The sequence below is a fragment of the Callospermophilus lateralis genome, unplaced genomic scaffold (genome assembly GCF_048772815.1).
Source record: "Callospermophilus lateralis isolate mCalLat2 unplaced genomic scaffold, mCalLat2.hap1 Scaffold_79, whole genome shotgun sequence".
Lineage (NCBI taxonomy): Eukaryota > Metazoa > Chordata > Mammalia > Rodentia > Sciuridae > Callospermophilus > Callospermophilus lateralis.
The window spans coordinates 4,817,301-4,827,827 of record NW_027515935.1 but is presented as its reverse complement, the minus strand read 5'-3'; positions in this window follow the sequence as shown (position 1 = coordinate 4,827,827).

Sequence of the window (10,527 nt, the reverse complement as noted above, 5' to 3'; positions counted from 1 at the left end):
CTCAAGAGGCTGAGGCAGAAGGATCAAGAGTTCATAGTCAGTCTAAATAATGGTGATGAACTAAGAAAATTAGTGAGACTCTAAATAAAATACAAAATGAGGCTGGTGATATTGCTCAGTGGTGGAGTATCCAAGAGTTCAATCCCAGAAGGGAATAATCAAATAAATAAATAAAGGTGTTAAGATGAGGCTGGGCCTGTGGTTCAGTGGTAGCACAATTGAATTGCATGGTATGTGTGAGGCATTGGGTTTGATTCTCAGAACCACATATAAACAAACAAAATAAAGATCTATCAAAGAAAAAATATTTAAAAAACTGGTGTTGTATCTCAGTTGGTAATCACCCAAATGTACTCACCCTGTACCCCTTCTCTATCTGGGATGACCACCCTAACACATATGAAAGAACAATATATCAACCTGGTCACCTATCCAGCATTTCTTCTTTAACAGCCCATGAGGACCCATTCCTCACTTGATGCCCATTCTTTCATGCCACCATGTGACTATTCACTGGGCCTGCACTAAGTTACCCGAGCACAACTGGTTGTTAAGATCCAGGTGCAGGTCTCACTAATTCATTTCACTGTGACCTTATATTTTATAAAATGGGTTTCTAATAATTCAAAAAGACAGGTTTAAGGCTGAAAGTTCAGTTCAGTATTAAAACGAGTGTTTCCCATGTGACTGGCTCTGGGTTCCCCTGCCACGTGACCAGCGTGAGCTTCATGAGAGAAGATTTGGTGCATAAGAAATTGCTAGTAGTTTTAAATTAAAGAGACTCTTATTACCTTTAGCACAGCTGCAAGACGGCTTCTCCTAGTTCCCGCCTTCAGCCACCTAATGTGGTGGTGAGGTTTACAGAAGAGACTAGCTAGAGAGGGAGAGCATGCCAGAAAGTGAGCTTTTATTGGGGAACAAAAAATTCAAGGGGAAATCCCATCCAATGAAGGATAAGGGGGGCAGCATTCCAAGTTCAGGGCTGGCAATTGGGTCTGCAGGTCACTTGCCAGGCATGGCTCAACACGGAAAAGCCCTCAGACCTGGGAAAGGGTGGGGAAGGCTTTTTAACACAAGCTGTTTAAGCACCTCTCACCCAGGCAGGGAGGTAACTCAAATCACGTCTAAGGATGGCCTCCCAGGATCCAACTCCAGCATGTAAAAAAGAAAAGCCAGGCAGACCTGGTGGCACATGCCTATAATCCCAGTGACTATAGAGGCTGAGGCAGGAGGCTCAGAAGTCTAAGGACAGCTTCAGCAATGTAGTGAGGCCCTAAAAATCTTAGAGAGACACTGTCTCTAAACTATAAAAAGAGTTGGGAATGGTTGTTCAGTGCTTAAGCAATCCTAGATTTAGTCCCCACAACCAAAAAAACAGAACCAAACCCAAACTAAAAGTGAAAATCAAACTGTATTCCCCAATATTCGTTGCAGGTAGGGGTCTCTATGATTATGTGCTGGCCAAGGAGATATCAGTGGAAGCCACTGGGACTCTAGGTCTTTGTTTTTTCCTTCTTTTCTTTCCCATGATTGCTGTATTGAATTGATTGCAGAATGAAAAACAGAAAGGGTTCTCGGACATGATGGCATAGCTGGGTAGCCATAGCAGCCCAGAATACCAACCACTGGGCTTTTTTGATTTTTAAGTAAAAGGAAATCTTTTTCAGTATTTTTTGTGTATACTTTTCTAGTAGTGGAAAGAGAGATGCATTGATTTTTCTGTTTTTTTTTATTTTTTAAATTTTTTATTTATTTATTTATTTTTTTACTTTCTGTTCATTGTCCTCAGGTGCAAAAATAATATAGGCCAAGAGAACCAGCCATCTTTGTCACCAATTATTAATCAGTTCTCTGGGGATAGAGAAAAACCTCGACTTTATTTAATCTCAGCCCTTGAGGCAGAGTTAGGCCTGAGTCATCTCCAGGATCTCTCACCTGCCCTAGAATATTCTCAGAGAGTGAGTATCTTTTTTTTTTTGATGCCAACACTCAAGTTCAGAATCTCAGGGCTCCGAAGGCTCCCCTGAGAACTGTTCCACAACAGGCTAACGCTGATTCCAATCTCAATTCCTGCACTGATGGACCATTGGGAAAGTGATTTTAAGCAAGCCTTATTGTTCCCACTTTTGAAGTGGGTCTTCTCCAAAGAAGACTTGAATTAAATGAACACAGAAGGAGGAAGCCAGGGTCCAAGGACTGAAGATGAACACTGCCTCCAGAGGAACCTAGGATTTGTAAAAAAAAATTCAATTAAAGTGAGGTGGCAGGTAAAGTATAGACCTTGACATCAAACAATAGCCTGACAGCAAAATGTCAGGTGTGGGAATGGACATATGTGTGAGAGACTGACTTTTCACAGCCTCCACAATAGGTGAAAATGAATGCTAAAATTGCAATATATAACATAAGAAAAAGGAAACACAATTTTCTTTTCTTTACTTGTTTTTTGTACAAGGGTTAAAACCTAGAGGCACATACCACTGAGCCTCATCCTCAGATTTTTTTAATCTTATTTTTAAACTTTTGAGACACATTGTTAATCACAATATTAGTGTATTCTTATATCAAACAAGCAATTTGGTCACACAATAAATATGTCAGGTTAGCAAATACTTCTCTTTTACTGATTTTGGTTTTTTTCCTTAAATTCAAGTGAAAATTGTTTATTTTCATATTTAATAACTTTTTTATAATTTTAGCCATTATTTTTTTTTTTTTAATTTTTATGTGGTGTTGATGATATAACCCAGCACCTTATGTGCACTAGGCAAGCACTCTCCCAGTGAGCCACACACCCAGCCCACATTTAACCCCATTTTAATCAAATTCTTTTCATTCTTTCTACCCACCCTTGCTTTTTTATTTACCCTCTAATCTATGTGACTAAAAAGGACTGAGAAATGATACTACCTAATGTTAATTCTGCTGTTTGGGGCACTGGGTTTTGGCAAGATTCCCACCATTTGGCCAGTTTTCCAGTATTCTACTGTATATTTTGAATTCTTTATAGGAGGCTTTAGCATTGTTGTAGAATAATGCAAACAGTTTCCCAAAATATGGCACTATTTTTAAAAGATTTGTGGACAATGAATGACATGATGAGAAAAGAACCTGGCATGGTGTGGTTGTGTGATTCTGAGAAGACACAATTTTCATTGTGAGGTCACAAATGGTGTTCTTACCTATTATGTCCTTCCATTTGTTCTTTAGCATCTTCAACTCATCCTTCAATACCTACTTTAATGTGAAGTATTCATACTCTCAGCCAATACCTAAACCCAGCGAACCAGAATTCTTCTCTGAAGACTAAGAATCTGAGCAGAAACAAAGCAACAGCAGAATGGCTTCCAGTGTGCTCATATCGCAGTGGGGTCCAGGAAAGACTATAAAAGGGTTTGGGGCACTGAGATCACCCTGCAAAACCCAGCTCCTGGTTTTACTGAATTTTGCCACCAAGGATCCCTTGACCTCCCCAGTATCATCAAGAGCATTTTTTTTAAAAGCACCCAGTTCAGTTTCTTCAGCTTAAAACCCAAGTCCCCAACTGCTGCCTATCTCTACAGCATTGAGTCAGGCTGTCAGAATAATCAATAGTTATACATAAGTCATTATAAAGAGGCTTTTTTTCTGAGACTCAACCTTGAGAAAGATGGCCATGATCAGACACTTATGCTTCCTCATTCTGAGATGCCTCAGGCTGGCTGAAGAAGAGATCATAGATGACTCTTGTTTGCCAAGTAGCTGTGCCTATCCTATGCTGAAAGAGTAAGAGAAGGTGCTAAAGGCCACAGAGCTAAAGACAGAAGGCCATGTCCTTTGAAAACATGCTTTTTAAATTCTGGCTGGGCTCTTTCACATATAGGGCATGGACCTTGCTAGTGGCTTGCCAGTGCCTCTTCTGCATCCATAATACACAGATTGTTTTGAAAATGTGCTCATGTTTATGCAAATAAAGTATTATCATCAGCTGAATTTTGTAAATGGAGATACTCTGACTTACGTTAGCAGAGTTTTCAAGGTCAAACATTAAAGATGTGGGATTCAAAGGTGACCAGAATCCAAAGGTAATTGTCCCTTAGACTCAGTGATGTCACAACCATGGACATCTAGGCAAGATCCTGTTTTCTCATTTCAGATAGGGTTTTCAAGAAGCAGTAGAGAGGCCAGGTTACACAGGGAGGCTGCCCTAGGAGTGAACTTTATGGAAAAGCATGGCTAATGAAAAAAAAGCAGAGCCATTTTCTATGTTAGTGGATTTTGGTGGAATTGGGCCAAGGCAGACTGAAAATATTCCAGAGCTAGAGGGTAAAACCTGCAATCCAAGAGTGTTAAATATGTCAGTGGAGGCTGAGCCATGTGGACAGAATGCAGAGGATCAAGTGGATGGAGTGGGCGTTGCTCTGCATAAGAGAGCAAGATGTTGGGTGGAGCCCACTGAAATAAAGTGGAGAGGACCTAGTTGGCCTTGAATGTTGGGCAGAGCTGGTGAGGCAGAGTCAGGCTGAGTGAGGGGAGCCCAACCCATAAGAACAGTGCGTGGGGAGGAGACAGGGGAAGCATGTGGGAGGCAGCACCCAATCCAGCACTCCTTAGGTGAGCACAGCCTAGGAACCAGGAGCTGCAGTGGTGCAAGAGCAGAGGGCATGGTGGGTGTGTCCACAGGAGGCAAATGCAGTCAGGTGAGGCATCATGAAATTCTGTCAGGAGACACTGTGGACCCATTGGGGAAGCAGAATCTTTGGGCTCTGAGATAGAAATGTGACCTCAGGGTCTGTTTCATTGGGGGTCTCAGTTTTCCCTCTTACACACTGAGGCAATTGAGGGAGGCTGAAGATGCCACAGCACAGTCTTTCTTGGTTTTCCCCTCTCATGGGATGCTGTGCACTTTCCATATTTCAGGTTGACTGGGTCCATGGGTTTTCTAGAAGAGGTCCTGGGGATATCACCTGAGACACTTTGTCTTTGCGTAACAAAATTTTACTAGCATGTTCACAGAGGCTTCTCTTAGTGCCTGCTGTGTACATACTGAGACCTGGAGGTCCAGAGAGGGTAAGCCTGTGATGCAGCCATAACTTGCTGGAGCCTAGTTTTGATAGCACAGCCCACTTCACTCACTCACTAAATCATAGGAAGTGTTTGCTAGTACCTAGACAGTGAAAAAAACATAGATGGGGGAGGAGGCCTTAACCCTTTCCAAGGGCGACTTTGGGGAACTTGCAAAATCTATAAAGTAGAACATGATGCGATGCCTGCCTCTCAGCCTGGTCCGGTTTCATGATTCTCTGAAAGGCAGTTTGGCATGGATGGGGCAGGGGATCTATTATGACAATATTATCATTTAGTTTTATTTTTTCTTTTAAATATTTTTTTTTTAGTTGTAGGTGGACACAATACATTTTTTTTTATGTGATGGTGAGGCTTGAACCCAATGTCTCATGTGTAATAGGGGAACACTCTACATCTATGAAAAACAACAGCCTTCATTTAGTTTCATATATGGAAACATAACCCATTGCATTTTAAAATAAAACTATAGTACCAGGCTCTGTTCGAGGCAAAGAGTACAAAGACCTGTTCAAAACAGCAAGGAATCTCTGCTCTCATTCTTGTGGAGGCTACTATTACCCTGGTCTGAAGCAAGAATTCAGGCACTAAAGGGACATGGAGTACTAACACTCTTTAGGCATCAGATCTAATGTTACCATCCATGGCAATGTTTTACCTTCTCAATTATTCTAAACCACATCCCTCACCATGTCACTTAGCTGCCCCAATCCTTTTCTACCTGTGAGATAGAGGCCGCCTTAAGGATCCCTCATTGCTAACTTCTCCAGTTGCATCTCCCCACCCCTCTCTGAGGTTTCAAGAGTTCCTATCTCATCCCTACTTGTACTTACTGTTCTGCTTACTGTGGGTACTTTCCCATTGTTATAAGTGCTAACTCCTAATTAGACACTAGAACTCTACTTTTGACTCGCCAGAACACTACTTTTGACTTTTTTTTTTTTCTAGCATCCACCAGAGTATTTGCCTACTTATTGACTGGCTTGGTTAAGAAACATTTTAGAAAGCCCTTCAGTATTTGTTTTACAAGCAGGTTTTTAAATTTTTTTCATACGAATATTCATTAATTGTATGTATGATATTAATCATCCAGCTATGAAAGGGAGTAGTACACTAACTATCCAGTGTATGTGTGTGTGCATGAGTGTGTGTGTGTGTGTGTGTGTGTGTATAAACATATATTTTTTTTTCAAAATTTATTCAGAAGTAGGATAAGGGTTTCAATTCAGTGATGGCCTCTTTCTACACCTGTTGTTCCTGGGATGTTTCAGGAGTCCTTACTAATATTGCAGGTATTTCTTTCTCTTTTCTATGCTGTGGTTATTATAAGTCATTAATATAATAAATATATCTCAGAAATGCCAAGTGTTATCTCACCTGTAGTTGTCCATTGGGGATCTCTAGGTAGGCCTAAGTAAATATTCAGTGCTTTTTGGCAAAAGCAGCTTTTAAGTCCCTCAATATGAGGAGGATTTGTGCCTATTTAGCAGAACTTGGCCCTATGGATATGATTATCAATAGAATATTATATGACATATTCGCATGACTTGGTAACAGGAATAAAAGTGGTTTAACCTGATTTATTTATTTATAATTATATATTTTATAAACATTTAATGTACATATAATTATAAAATTATTAAGCAATAACTTTGAATACATGTATCTGTCTTTCACACATATATGTTTATGATATTGTCTTTAGGATAAGCAGATTTGGGGATGGATTGGTGTGAGTGTAATGGTGAAAAGATCAAGGACAGTTTCTGAACTTTTGACTTGAGCACTGTAGGGTAGTTGCTGATACCCAATCCTGTATGGAGCAGAAAAAACACATGAGTCAGGGAAAAGAGTGCAAGTCTCAAAGAAGGCTTTTGTGTTGATGTTTGTGATTTCTCCTTGATTTCCACATGAACATATCTGAATATGACAGGAGAGGACTAGGAAAAAATGAATATTTGGAAGGCAGGGGAATGTGCAAAATACTGCAATGAGACTGAGCATGACCCTGGGTGTGGGTGAAGATTTAGAGTACAGGGAGCATTTCTCTGACCTGGAGACACACCTATTTTTAGCAATGGAGAAGAAAATTATATGAAGGAGACAGAGAGTGAGGGCATCCAGTTAAGGAGATAGAAAACCAGGGAAATGAAATGACATGGATTTCTGGAAGAGATGATTTTTAAAAAGAAAGGCAGAACCTGTTGTTCTAAAAATCACTAAAATGTGAACTACAGGGTGACAAAGGAGGGACCTTGAGATTTGGTGCCATTGTGGTTTCTGATGATCTCAGTGGAGGCCCTGTCCTCAGGTGGTAGGAACTGAAGCCAAATGAAAGATTTTTTGGAAAAATTCAGGTCAGCATAAGTGAAGGCAATAGCTGGAGATTATTTTTCTGATTGTGTACAATGAGATAAAGGGAAACTCAGCCAGGTGTTAACATTAATGGCCTCTGAGATTTGGGAAGAGTTTATTTCAGCAAATGTTTCTTTGTGGTTGCAGAAATCTTTTTTCTATTATCATATTTGCCACTTACACCCTAGAGTTGATTTTTTAGAAGTAATATAGAAGCCCAATAGTTATTTCCAGAGAGTAGGAAGGGTGCTGGGGTAGGGCAAGGGAAAATTACAAGATAGATAATTAGATATGATCACTGTGTACCTTGCATTTGGAAATAATATGTTCAATTCCATTAACGTGTGCAATAAATATTTGTTAATTATTAAAAAATTAAAACTAATTATTCTATTTGATCCCTGAAAGGTAGACACTCAACACTGAGGGAGAGAGTGTCCTTTTAGTTTGTTTCCTGCTTGTGAAAAATGGTTATTGTTAGTCACCTATAAAGAGAACTTATTAAATAATTTTGGAAAGAATAGTATGAATTTGAAATGTGTTTTTGTCAAAGTAGAAAGAGGTTATCTGATGGTCACTGAAATATTTGAAGCGCTAAAGTCCATCCGTTGTCAAGGTAGTTTATACCAGTTTCATCCTTTGGGAATGTAATATTTTCCTTATTCCTTCACTATTTGATGCAATCAAGTCACTGAATCTGCCCACCCATAAAAGACAAGGATACTAAGCTCCACATGCAGGATGGGATGCTATTCTCCTGCATTGTTTTGAACTCTTCTATAAGAAATATTTATCTGTTCCCATCACTTATTATCAATGAAGTCAATAATGTTTTATCAGTAAATATATAGTCATTTATCGCTTTTGCTTATAATTTACTGATAATGGTTTCTATTTTATTGCTCATATTTTTTCAGCTTTCACTCTTTCGGGATCTTTTACTTTAGTTCTCATGTCATTTGTCAGGAATCCACATGTGGGACATCTTGGGAGACTCTGCTGTATATCTTCCTTCTTTTTCTCCTACAATATTCAGGTTCATTTTTTTTTAAGTATTATTTATTTATTTAAGTATTTATTTATTTTTTTAGTTATCGGCAGACACAACAACTTTGGTGGTATGTGGTGCTGAGAATAGAAATCCGGCCACACGCATGCCAGGTAAGCGCGCTACCGCTTGAGCCACATCCCCAGCCCCCAGGTTCATTTTTTAATTTATCTTTCCAGATCCCAGAATTATCATTTTCTCCAGGGAAATATACACATTTTTACTGGTATTTTTAGGGAAACTTGTGTAATTTATCAGGACCAATGCAAAATGAAAACTTTGACTTCTTGTATAAAAGCAGGTGACCTCTACAATTGACATCATGCCACATAAATCTATTTCTTTCTTCTGTGATCTCTTCACATGTCATGGTAAATTTTGTCTTTCTTTAATTGTCCTTATTACACAATTTTAAAATTTTAGCAAGACTTCTAACATTCATCTTTATGTATGCCATATCAATTCTAAATGCAAACTTACGAACAAGTCACATTGGAGAGCTTACATATCCATGTTGTGTTCATTAATACCAAAACAGTGAATGTTACACAGAACTAGTGCAATTGTTTTTACTACAAGTTGATAACTGTGAACAATTTCTCCAGCTGGCTTGTTAATGAGTTTGAAAGAACTGGAAGAAAAATGACTGTGGATCACCCTACTTTTCCTTTCCCTTCATATTCTCAGCTGGAGAGGTGGGTAAACACAGTAAAGTACCTTGAGTGACAAAGCTGTCTTCTTTCTGTATTTGAATCTAATTCTGGTTGAACATTAAGGTGTGGCCTCCCCGGGTTTCATCATGCTCCCTTTTTTTACTTACTGGTGAATAAGACATGGTCACATTGTACTCAACTCTCTCTTAGCTACCATATTTTCTTGCCCACTGGTATTTGTGATAATGGGAATGAGAACTCAATGTTCATGATGTGGACAAATGCACTATACCTGCAGGTTATATTTATATGCTCTGTTTATACCTGTGGTCCACTGCCTTCTTGGAATTTACTTATGAAAAATAAGTAGTAAGATAAAATCAATAAAAATTATGATAGCAACTTCAGAATATTCAATCAAGGTCAGATCCACCTTGAGCAGTAATCCTGACTGTGTAGGAAGAGCATCATGGGGTTAGACCTCCTTTCCCTGCCTTCTGCCTCCTCCTCTCTCGCCATCACCCTTCCCTCCCTCAGTTCCTTGTATCCTCCCTTCCTCCCTTGCACAATAGTAAAAACCCTAAGTAGAATACATGTACTCTGAAAACATTTAAGTGAAAATTATACTATTGTAAAGTGTAAGTACAGAATTTTGCTGCAAATATCTAGATGTTATTTATTTTATGCAAATAAAATTTTATATCCATTGAAGAGCAACACCCCATTTCACCCTAACCACATTTCTTTGCAAAAAAACATGCTTCTCTCTCTCTCTCCTCTTTCTCTCTCTCTTTCTCTCTCTCTCTCTCTCTCTCTCTCTCTCTCTCTCTCTCTCCCTCTTTATATATATAAATTTAGACACATTGTCTCATTCAGTTGCTTAGGGCCTGGCTAACTTGATGAGGCTGGTTTTTAACTTGTGTTCTTCCCACCTCAGCTTCTCAAACCACTGGTATTCAAGGAATGTCCCACTGCACCCAGCTCACTTAATGGGTTTTCATAGAGATTATTTTGTGTTTCAGATTCTCAGGTGATGTGTAAGTAAGTAATTTCTCTCATTTCAACAGTTGAATCTTTTCCCTGTTCATTTTTTACTGTGCTGTGCAGAAGCTTGTGGTTTAACGGAATTTTACTTGTCTGCTTATGTCTCTTCCCTGTCCTTTTACTGTCATAACCAAAGGACCATTTACTAAAGCAATGTAGTAAAGTGTTTCTTTTGTGTTTTCTTTGTATATTTTGCTCACAAACTAATGCTCTTCTTTCTTTTTCTTTTCTATTTTAGATTGAAAAAATAGCAACATCATCTGCTTGTGTTGTATAGCAGGATATTTCAAATTTCTACATATGGATTTCCAGTTTTCCCAGCACCAATTGTTGAAGAGGCTATCTTTTCTCCAATTTATGTTT